Source organism: Diadema antillarum, unplaced genomic scaffold (assembly GCF_040938485.1).
Source record: "Diadema antillarum isolate AM-2024a unplaced genomic scaffold, OU_Dant_1.0 scf00000071, whole genome shotgun sequence".
Classification (NCBI taxonomy): domain Eukaryota; kingdom Metazoa; phylum Echinodermata; class Echinoidea; order Diadematoida; family Diadematidae; genus Diadema; species Diadema antillarum.
The window spans coordinates 400,542-412,974 of NW_027270960.1; the positions used below are offsets into that span (position 1 = coordinate 400,542).

The following is a 12,433-nucleotide window of genomic DNA, read 5'->3' on the forward strand; positions in this document are numbered from 1 at the left end:
GTTGTGGGTCATGGAGTCAAAGGTCAAGTGAAATATGCTAAAATTGCACTTTTTTCACCATACATCTCAGAAATGGCTCAAGGTATCCTAATGAAACTTAGTGCATATGCATGTACTTTTTGCCAGTGATCTTTTATGACTTTCTGGATCAAAGGTCAAAGATCAAGGGGTCAAAGGTCAGGTTAAAATGCTAAAATTCCACTATTTGATACTGTTCAAAATGAAACTATATCTCCATACATTGATGATTACTCAATGCATACTCCGAATATGACTAGGTATAAATATGCATGCATTACCGCACAATGATTCTGTAAGGAGAGATTTTGGCCATGGGGTCAAACGTCAACTGTAACTGTTCAAAGGTCACAATTTCTCCCATATTTTGATCTGCTCTCTTAAACAATTTACCCATCCGTCCAAATAAACCCAGTTCACGGAAAGTAAACACTCAACGCATTTATTACAAACATGTTATTTATTTATTTATTTATTTATTTATTCATATATTGCAAGTTAAGTGAAACTGTCATCTCACATTGTCAAGACGACCTCTATAGACCTGTTTGGATAACCATGTATTATGGGGAAGCATACAAGTCGCCATAGCGACATTTCTAGTTTTGTTTGTTTTCCTTTCCATTCAATATGTTGACAAGGAAAAGAATTGGATAGTCCATACGTTAAACTCACTATGGTAGACCCCTAGAATAGCTAGCAAACAAAATTCAAACAATAACAAAACAACAACAACAACAACAAAGCCCAAGAGTAAACCCTGCAGAATAAAGACATTGGCAACAAGATTGAATATTGTGGCTTATAGCGACGTCCACTGGTTTCACTTTAATACTGTTGTCACTATATAGGCCTATATATTGTATACGTAGGGTCTGAACTGTCCCTATTTTCCCCAGAGCCAACAGGATGTCATGAGTAAGGAGTGAAAGCTGGGAGAATGGATCTAAAGCCATCTACTTCCTTTTCACCCGGCACAATCAGACAACATGGAACTGTTGGAGATTACCCCAGTCTCTGACATTATAGAATTGCATTTCGATTGAGATTACATGACATCACGTGGGAGACATTTATTTTATCGGCACTTCCTTTTCATACACAATACCATTGGCTCGCAAAAGCTTAGGTAACGGACAATGCATCTTTAAAAGTCTAAAAGCTTGGGTTGGTTGTTTTATAGCATGATATATATAATCCATATGAAAGATAATTGATATCTTCCCTAGCAACCGATATTTAGTTCACATCATTCGTCGTACTGTTTTATATATCAGTGAAACATAGTGTCTCAACTTCGAGCAACTTTCCAGTTGTTGTTATTGTTGTTTATGTGTGTTTACTCTATATGTTAACCTGTAATATTCTTTATTGGGTTAATTTGCTGTTGTTGTTTGCCCGAATATAGTAGCATTGTATATGAAACATTGAGAATGTTTAATAGATTATTGTCACGTTTATCGTCGGTATCATTTTGTCGGAAAGATTGTGAACATGGACAACTGGAATCTAGTGTGACGTGAACCAGTTGACACTCCCATAGAAGACTCATTTTACGTTCGAGACTTTCGCGTTGCTTTTGAATATTAGCGTTGTTATAGGAGCTGATTTCAAACGATCAACACACACATTATACACAACATAACAGAAGTATCAAACAGGTTAAATAGCCTCCTGTCAACCCAAAGGCTAACTGAAAAAACCCCGATTTACATTTCATGACTGAACCATATCCTGCGGTCAGTGGACTTTACACTGCGACTACACAAGGTGAGAAGTATCGGAAACAACAGCAGAGCGGGACAAATAGTTTCAACAAGGACACGAAGCCCTTGCACTTGTTTTTCTCCTAAAAAGATATGCGGCTAATGATTGTGCACTAAAAAAAATGCACAAGAAAAATCAAACGCTTATTAAGCTACAAACCACAAATTCTTGGGAATAGATTCTGAAAAGGGACTACATCTTTCCTCAGAATTGAAAGGTGCGTAGTTGCCAGAAGAAATATGTTTGATCATTTGGGTACAGATAGTTTGGGGAATGTATTCAGTGAGTGAAAAAGCTAGTTTTGTGTACAGTGTGTACGGCTGTCCTCCGCATTTGCATTCTCTGTCATCATTCTTTATACCATGACTCAAAATATTTCCACCATGTTTGCAAAGGGAAGGGACTGTCGTTAACGAAATATCCTTTCGTACTGTGTGTGATTGTTCTTCCATCCCCACCTGCTTTCAGTAAGCGAAAAGTTTAAGGGTGTGGCCAGATACTCGAGGAGTAAGACGGCAGCAGCATTTCCTGAAGGAGGAAAACGTCCCCTTCCTATTATGATGGTTTCTCGTTTTGGATCTAGCAAACGTGATAGTGTAACACAGAGACAGACAGAGAGAGAGAGAGAGAGAGAGAGAGGGGGAGACAGACAGACAAGAGAGAGAGGGGAAAGCGAAATAATCTGATGAGACAATGACACGTATAGCAGCAGAAATTGTGTGAGCAGCCTTTACTATTTTTGTCAAAGCAAAATTGACAAATGGCAGCCAGAAAAGTTTTACAAAAATGAAAGTTTTACACGTGACTTTATTTCATTTATCTTCGTAGGTCGATTTGAATAAAAATCGGAAGCAGTTATCTTATTGGAATACGTCACCATGCTTGCTTTTGGTGTGTCGTAGTTCATGTACTTGTCTTGTATCTTGCTCGTTTGTGCTGTCAGTCTCGTCTGTGCTGGATCTTTGCGTTTCATTTAGTGTATCAGCCCTATGAATATATATGAAAATGTAAACTTATGTATGTATTCATTTTTAATCTGGTCAATTGTTCAAGCAATATGAATTTGGTTTTGGTGACAATGAATATCTTCCCTTTTCGTTAAGTACATTGTATATTGCAACTGGGGGGCCCACAATCTACAAGCTTCACATTTTCAATGGGTCCCCCATCTCCATCCTCTGATTGATTTATCACTAAATGCTTGTTTGTTTGATACCCTTCTAAAGTATAATGTACCTCCTTTTTTTTGATTACTTATGTTAAAATTCTTTACTTTCATGTACACTGTGCATATATGTATGTTATTGATTATATTGCGATGGAGAAAAATAAAATGAAATGAACTGGACTGAACCATTTTCCATTCTCACTGCTGGACACGTCCTCACTTTGAGAATATATTTTATTTACAAGCTAATTTATACTTCTATTTTTCTACAATTTGTTTTGTCCTATAAACTTTGTGGAATTTTAGAGCACCTGAAAATGACTGGTACCACAGTGAATATTTGACACATTTTCAATCAACCCCTGAAAATAACACAAGATATTATGTTATTGCATATAAGCACCTTCAGACTTCGGGCTTTTCTGCCGAGGAAGGAATTGCCTTAAGGGCTGTGATGTCGACTTGTCAATGTATATTGTGCATTACGCTTTTGAATAAAAATGCAAAATTATTAAGTACATTATTTTTTTTTTCACATTGGGGCTTAACGTGTGACATGACGATCATTGCCAACCATGCAAAGATTTATGTATATCAGTAAACTTCCGAGGCGCTCGTTGGCATATACAACAAAACCACCCAAAGTGTTGTTCTACAACTATACTTGTTAAATAAAGAACTGGGAACCATTTTTACCAACAATGATACACTAGTATGGCATTTAAGTACAGATTATGCCCTGTAAGCAAATTCATACACCTTACTATTTAGTAAGCTTTAGAAACATACTAGATTTCAGGCTGGCAGCATGTAGGAAATATATGTCAGATTTGTAGTAACAACTTGCTGGATGGAACAAAATGTACCAAGCATTGCGATGAATGGTTATAAGCACACGCCTATTACGCCAGTGGGACAATATGGGATCATCATGTAACTATGTAGACAATGTAGTACATAAACTGCAATACATATTTGTCACCCCGTATCTAACATTCATGAACATAGAAATGTAAAATGATGATTACAAACTGAAGTGCAAGTGAATAAAAAACTTTGGATATTTAATCGTGAAAGAAATCTATCCGGTATAGGGGGCGAAACGTTCAGAGACTGCGAGGTACAAAACACAAATCAAAGTGGCAGTTGGTGCCATACAAGTCAGACGTGGACATCTTAAAGGGAGCGTCCGCTCGCAATCTGTGTACGGTCAATTTCATTCGCTTATCCCGACAGCAGGGCTGTACACAATACCGATCTTGGAGCTGCGAACAAAAATGTCGCTGAGGGAGGGGTAGTTTGTGAGTGGATTGCTTGACTCGTCTTTGTTCGGTCGAATGCAAGCTGCATATAGGAATACGCACAACTCATGCGTGCGCCTATCGCCAACAATCGATAGATATATTTTTATCCGCGATCGATCGTAGAGTATTTTTGTTCGCTTCGTACGTCGGTACGTTCACGGTACATTACTGTGTACTGGTACGTTCTCTACGCTACGTTGTTATGTACTGCACGCGATCGACGACACGTAAATGGCAATGATACCGACCTACGCGAGGTAAACCTTTTCTTCTACTTTTCTTCTTCTTCTTTTCTTCTCGTCTTCTCAAATCAGTTTCTTCAGTTTTTATTGTTGATTGATATGGATATAGAGGACATTTCTTTTGCTGACCTATCCTTGGCTGACGTCAATATAGAGCAAGAGGACCCAATTTGCTGTAAATGTTCTGGGTCATGTTTTTACGGAAAGGGGAAGAGGAGCTGCCCCTGCAAGAGCGGGGGGAAAACTTGCACGGGAGCCTGCTCGTGTGGGACAAAGCGTCCATGTCGCAACAGGGCGCCAGACGTGTCAACCTCCGTAAGTACCAGTGGACATTTAGTCGATGTCACAAACTCTGTCTTTGAAATTTTAGTTTGAATGAAAAATTAATTGACTACTAGCTACTCACAGTCACAATTCAGCTAATTCAGTTATTGTAGTCTGCTGCAGGCTAACTGCGACCAGCCCCAACGAACGTGCAGCCTTGCGGCGCGGTCTCCGGGGCTAGCTGCAGGCATGCCGCTGCATTGTGACTGCCACTGCACTGCACGTGCAATGCACTGTGAGCTGAGTGTGACTGTGAGTGAGTGAAATGACGAGCTGGAACTGAAACTGTGATGTACACAACCCATTTTAGTCGCTGTAAGTAAGTAGCGCACAGCGTACAGCATCTGGTCGGGCTAGAACTGAACGTACAATAAATGTACAAATGTACATCCAAACACTAAATCATTCATAAATACGATCAACAAAGAAGTGGTACATGCCACGACAGCCCTACTGCAAGCAAGGCCAACAAGGGCTGTTAATTTATACCGGTACATGTATAACACAGTCTTTGCAGCAACTTCAGCATATTTAACTAAAGTACAGTTTAGGTGATACAAGTATAAGGCCTGGAAAATAATTTCCAAAGCAGAAATAATGTACTGTATTTAAGGCTTGGTTGGTGGTAATGCATCTTTAAAAAAATATATATAGCTGTTATATATATCAGGCTCTAAAATTTATCGATATATTGTTTGCAATTTCAGGAATCCAGCGAGGGGGAAGGAGCTGGAGAAGCACAACCAGTTGCCAAGTCCAGGCGTCTTGAGACAGCAGAAGACCAACACAGAGAGACCGTACAGGTACAACTGTATGCACATACACTGCCATCAGCCTGTTCACGCGAACGAGGGCATCCCGGGGCTATTACTTACACAGGTACATTTGTATGCATGTACCTGACCTGTAGACTCTAGTACAACCTTATATACCCAGACCAGTCTGAGAAGTTTGGCTGGTGGACCAGTTTGCATTAACCTGAAATGGGTTTATCCTTCAGAATGTGAATTATACTTTACCATATCTTGTAGCCCCTACCATTACCAAAATTTACACACACGGAAATTAGAGGAAGAGAAGGGAGAGTGGTCAAATGTTAGTGAGACCTTGCTTTGTTAATTGCTGGATTACTACATGCACAGTCTTATTTGTTAAGTTTGGCTTATTTCAGTGTGTGTGTTTGTGTGTGTGTTTGTGTGCATGTGGTTGGGGGCAATTTTTTTTTTTTTTACCTTTGCAGTTCCACGTCATTGATGATTTTGATTTATTTCACAAACTTCTTTTGTTATGCTTCTAGAATACTTTTTTATGTGATTGTAATGATTCTTGTCTAATCTTCTCATGTACTCTGCTCAATTTATTGATTTACTGTACAGCTACACATTTGTATAATCTTCATATCAATGACAGTCCCAAAATAACAATGTATAAAAACTTTCTACTGAGATGGTAAAAAAGAAATAGATTTATAAATGCCTAGGAAGATGTAATATTTTACACATGTGTAAACTAAATGAAATTTAGTTCTTCAATTCATTTAATAGATTCATTATTTTTCCTTTGTTATAGAAATTTGTGAGTGGCCTGGACAAGGAGCAAAGGGGTGATCTGATCATTTCTCTGCTATCACGTTTCCCGGAGGCCCTAATGGATGCGATGGCGGCCACACAGCCCGAAGCTCCTTTTCCATTTGATGATCCAGCAATTCCAGCTCCACCCTACTGCAGATGTGGGAAATGCCGCCCCATGCCCAACGAAGTTGAAAACGTTTGCTGTGGATTTGATATCTGTATTTCCACAACACAAGCCTTCACCGATGCTGTGCTGAATGGAAATGTGTTGGCCGCTGCAATGCGTGCAGCCAACAACGAATTCCCAAGGAACATCCCACGTTCGAATGAGTCGTATCGCCACTACGCATACAAACAATTTGTACTGATCCACCATGGCCGTCTTGGTGCTCGAGTCAGAAGAGTGGTTCCATCATGCTCAGTGCTGAGGATACGCCGTAGTTATCCTGCACCGAACAATAGGTACAAAGGATTCCTTGATGGAGTTCAGGACTAAACACTTACTGAAACAAATCATCTGCAGCTCACAACTTACATTCCTCTGTACTACTGTGTAACTACAATGTACATGTACTTTCTGTGTTTTTTTATTATTACATTATTATCACAGGTGCATTTGTCACATGAATTATTTGGTAATCAGTTATTGCATGCACATGTCTGCCCTACATGTAGGTGTTAGACATCAGTCACACTTGTGATCTTTAGTAACATGTTGCTGCATGTATGTACACTGCACATGCTGTGTAACTATTGCAAGCCAATAACTTGTGTGTACATGTGTATTCTAGTGTTCTTGTGTTTTTCCCTTACAAAGATCTATAGATAATTCTCTATGATGCCCATCTTTTAATTTGTATCGAAAGCAACTTTTCAAGATTGTAGTATACCGATTTAAACCCAAAAACAAAAACAAAAAACCCACTAAAGTTGTCCTGGGCGAACAAGTGTAACTACATGTTTATGTGAAAGAAACATTGAAAAATGCAACGATAATAAAGTCATGCATTCCCTACTAAGTTGCTTAAAGTACATGTACAGAACTGGTATACTACTGAAATTCTAGCACAGAGGTCTGTGGGGTTTCAATGGTATGTATCACTGGGTTTTCACTTTTATGAAGCAGTAAATGATAATTTTGAAGCACTTTTTATTTTTATTTTCATTCTTTACGTGTATTTTCAGTTATTTATTTTTTTTATTTTTGTTTTGCAGGGTCATTGTATATTTGTACCTCATGAGGTTTTCTAACAGCACATAACATTGGGCCATGCAACTCAATTGTTTAAAAGTCTAAACTAAAATCATACAAAAGCAGCCAAGGGACATGAATAACAATTACTGTCAATTATGGTAATTTCTTTTTAAACCTGGGCCATGGCTATTTTGTTTCCTACATGTACCTAGAGCATTTACTTGTTACCTTGCACACTTATCTTGCCTTTTGTATTCTCTAGACCTCGCTGTAGATTTTATCATGTCTGTCTGCTGCCATTTTTTATTTATTTTCACTACCTTCCTATTTTGATATGTTTGAGATGGAACTTTGTGATACTTTTGAGTCATGTATTTTTGTTTTCATTTTTCAGCTTAAAAATCATTACTCGTTACCTTGCAAATTAATCTTGCCTTTTGTATTCTGTAGATCTTGCTGATACTTGTAGACTTTCATACAGATTTTATCATGTTTGTGTGCTGCCATTTTTTTTTTTTTTTTGTTCGCTGTACAGTCCTATTTTAGTTTGTTCAAGATGGCAATTTGTGATACTTTTTTGAGTGTACATGCATGCATGAATATCTTTGTTTCAACTAAGAAGACTTTATTTTTTACTTTACAAATCTTGCCTTTTCTACATGTATTTTTAGACCTTGCTGATACTTGTAGGTCCACAGATTTTATCATGTCTGTCTGCTGCCAATTTTTTATATTGGCTACTGTCCTATTTTAGAATGTTTGGAATTAGTTTGTACATGTAATACATTGTACTTGTGTTTTTGTGGTCAGGGTAAATGCCTACTTGTTACCTTGCAAATAAATCCTGTGTTTTGTATCCTTGGTGATAGTTGCAGGCCTACAAATGTGCATATGTCATGCATGTCTGCTGCCAATTTTTGTTTATATTGGTTACATGGATGCAATGGTGTTCCATGCTTTATACAGTGTAGTCCTACATATGTACACTGTACATGTACAAGGTGTATGTGATGGAACTTTGTGATAAAACTTTTGAGTGTAGATTATGTACAACCTGTATTCAACAATGGTCGACGCACAAAGGCAAGTATATCTGAAAGCAGACAATCCTTATATCTTGTATGCAGATATAAAGTTTATTAAGTTTCTTCATGTAATGAGGTGTTCAAGAAATGTGATTTAATGGTACAAAATTCCTGCTTTGTGAAGTATTACACATGAGACATCACAAATGTTAGTTCTCAAGTCTTTCCTGGTTATAACTCCATCATTGTTGCATTTAATTTATACCACAGCCTTCTCTTTTATGCATAGATTTCAAGTGCATTATGCCATTATGCCAGTTTCAATCTTTTCACAATCAGAAGGAACAGGTTGTGATAAACCCTTAATTTTCGACACAATCTTTAACAGAGCTGTAGTTCAGTTGTACAGACATGATCACTGGCAGCCAAGGGCCATGAACAAAACTTACTGTCGATTATGGTAATTTCTTTTTAGAACTGGGCCATGGCTGTTGTGTAATTTCGTGTGTAATTTCATGTGTAATTTCATCTGTATTTCTTCATTTGTACCTCTTCTTTGATATGATAGGGCTGCTGTTGTGTAATGCTATCAGTATTTCTTGTACATCTTTGATCCGACAGGACAATATTGTACCTGAAGACTTGCCAACAATTCTTGCAATAACTGTACTAGCTGTGCCTTTCAGTAAAGTTTTCAGTGTCATTTATCTCAGGTGTTCATATTTATTAATAAATACTTTATATCAAATTATTCCTTCATGAATTATTGTTTTTGTTTTATATTGTAGGCATTCAGTATTCTTACGCATGTATAATTCACACAGACACATGTACACATACACATGCATGCACCAAAAAAAAAAAAAAAATGCACTCACACACACACACACACACACACACACGTTATCCACACCAGACCTTGACATAAGCACTCTCATACTTAAGTAAATTGTAATTTCATGCTAATAACAAAGTTGCACTGTGTGTAAAGATGGGGCATGCAGCATGACTTTAGTGTAAACAAGATTACACACGTAATAGACAAACACAAGACTTCTCACTAAAAGACTCGTAAAGACATCTGATATCGGTTTCTGGGTTCGAAACTACTAGTAGTCCACTTTTATGTATTTTTTTTTACTTTGGTCCACACACTTCAATGCCACAATAGCTCTAATACATATTTGCTTATACAATACTTCAATAACTAATCTTCTTGTACGTTGCCCACTCCAGGGCCTCCCAGTCACACATGCTATACATTTCTTTTACTTGTACTCTCTCGGCATGAAATATACACCACCTGAGATAATCAAAAATGTAATACAGTATCAATTGCATACAGTGGAAACTTGCTACATGCATAAAGAGATCTGGTGTAAGAAAACACCTGATTGACATGTATAAAAAAAAATTTAAAAAAAATCATTCCAGTCCCAGTGAGAACAGAGTGCTTCGTTTTGCATTGTTTTTAGGCTACTGCTATAGATGTAGCTGACCTCACAAACAAAATTTCAGGTTCCCAAGGATCTTGTTGAAAACACTGAGTTTTCCCTGTACATAATAAACAACAAACAAAACCCCATATTACAGTAGTTGAACATCACTTCAAGTGTTTTTTTTTTTTTTTTTTCATTATGGAACTATTACTTTGGAATAAAATATACAGTACAACTGTATTCATCAAAACAATTCTGACAACATGACAAGAGTATCTCTCTCATACTGTTCTCATAGTAGGTACATTGTATAGTATTGATCTGTAGAAGGATGAAGACAGTATGCCTCAAGAACAATATGAAACAGATGGATTTGAGGCCAATGGAAAGTTTTTGGATAGGAGGGAAAATGTACTGAACTATTTTGTTTGTGCATGCTTCTACAGACTACAGAGCTTTTGATAAAACAATCAATACCCTGTAAATTGTTCAGAAAATATAATGCTAAAGAATATCTACAAACTAAAATTGTTGAGAGTAGCCCTGAGCTTGTGGTCAGTAGTGATGGCAAAGTGACAATAAGGCAAAAGGCATTATAGTAGTACACTTTGTACATGTACACACAAAGGACAGGTTCATTGTTTAATAAAAAAATATATCATGTACAACTTTGTACAGTGTAAGGCAGGTAAATAGTTTTCAAATGAAACAACACTGGAGTTCAAGAAAAAGTCACCATCCAAGAAAAGTCTCCAACCTATTCAATGAATCAATGAACATGTATAAAAGCATTAAACAAGAATTACAGTATAAACAAATTAATGAAAGCAGGCAAGAAATGATCCACAATACTAACCTGCTAATAATTACAAGTTGTATTCCAAGTACTTTCACAGTGATAAAGTGGCACATTACATTTGCACATGTGTGAAAAAAATTGAAAATAATCTTTAACTAGAAAAGCACTCTGAGAGCGCAGACCTCCACCAAGCATGCAAATAATTTTCACCACTGATCTTGTTCTTTCGTAGAAATATCAGTGATTTCCACCCATACATGTACGTACTGCATTGTGTGCTGAAAGTTGCCAGATTTCCCAATATAGAAGCCTTTGTTACGTCATAAACACTTAGCTGCACGGCGCACCTCACCACCCCAGCAGAAACTAGAGCACGCACTTTAGGGCGCGCAGGCAAACCTCAAATACGTGCAGCCTGAACTCCCAAGTTCATTAACTCTACTGTACCTGCCAAAATGTCAAAAATCCTTCATAAATTCCCCCAAAATTCTCGGATCACTACCAAAAGTTAATCGTTTGCTACTTGTGTCATTCTCAACCTTTCCTGCAAGTTTCGTCCCAATCCGTTAACTACTTTTTGAGTTATTTTGCACACAGACAAACTAACGAACAAACAAACACACAAACCAACGGTAATGAAAACATAACCTCCTCCCTTGGCGGAGGTAATAAATAACCTTATGAGCAGTCATTACCTGTACAGTTGAGGCAACACTCTAGCACAAGCTCATAAAAAAAAAAAAATTAAGCACAATCTAAAGCACAATGTACCATAATGTACAATGCCTGTGTATGCATATCCATTCCTCTAGTGTAACAGTACTAAAAGCTAAACAAACATTAGCAGTTCTGAATTTCTACTTCCGTGAACACATAAGCTATAATAGTACCTGTAATAACACCACTATAAAACAGGTTTAAGAACGTAGCAAATCCAAACGGCTAATTCAGGCCACTTGACAGTGTATTGTTTCTGCCTGTACAAATGGGTTTATTCGGGTTTGCGTAGGTATTCTATTGTCACGTCACATTACGGAAAGCGTTCACCGGCTGCGCCAATCATGAGCTAACGCACTTACACTGTACATAATGCATTACTACAAGTACAATTGTAGTATACTACATGTATTATAGATTTCCGACATCACTAAACACATGCTGATTTCCGATACCAGGGCTTTACATGTACACTGAAACCTTTTCCTTAGGTGACTCAACGGAGGCCAACTGGGCCACAAAAATCACCAACTTCATTTTACGGTGGCCCCAAAAGCAAATCTCTGCCTGGTGGCCAGAAAGCAATAGAAAACATTTAAATTCCATTTTTACATAAAGCTCTTATTCAACCACTCCCTTCTTACACCTTTTGGAATGATAAAAACAGTTAAATATTGATGTGAATAATGGGTTGTTTGGATACATATTCCAATACCTTTTACATTAAAAACAAGCTACCGTGTCCATTAAAATGCATATCAAGAGCACATCAATTGATGCAAGATTTTCTTTAAAGATATTTACTAGAATTCTTTCAACTCATTTCTCAGTCATGTTACATTTATTTGGAATGTAATCCATTGT

General features: G+C 37.4%; 1 protein-coding gene and 1 pseudogene across 1 annotated transcript in view; both read left to right on the top strand.

Annotated features, from left to right (window-relative positions):
* Window positions 1–12,433, top strand: part of LOC139716870 (protein TAMALIN-like) — a 45,986-nt gene that overhangs the window by 11,089 nt on the left and 22,464 nt on the right. The gene's annotated exons all lie outside the window — the stretch shown is intronic.
* On the top strand, window positions 4,231–6,890 carry LOC139716868 (P2X purinoceptor 7-like; annotated as a pseudogene).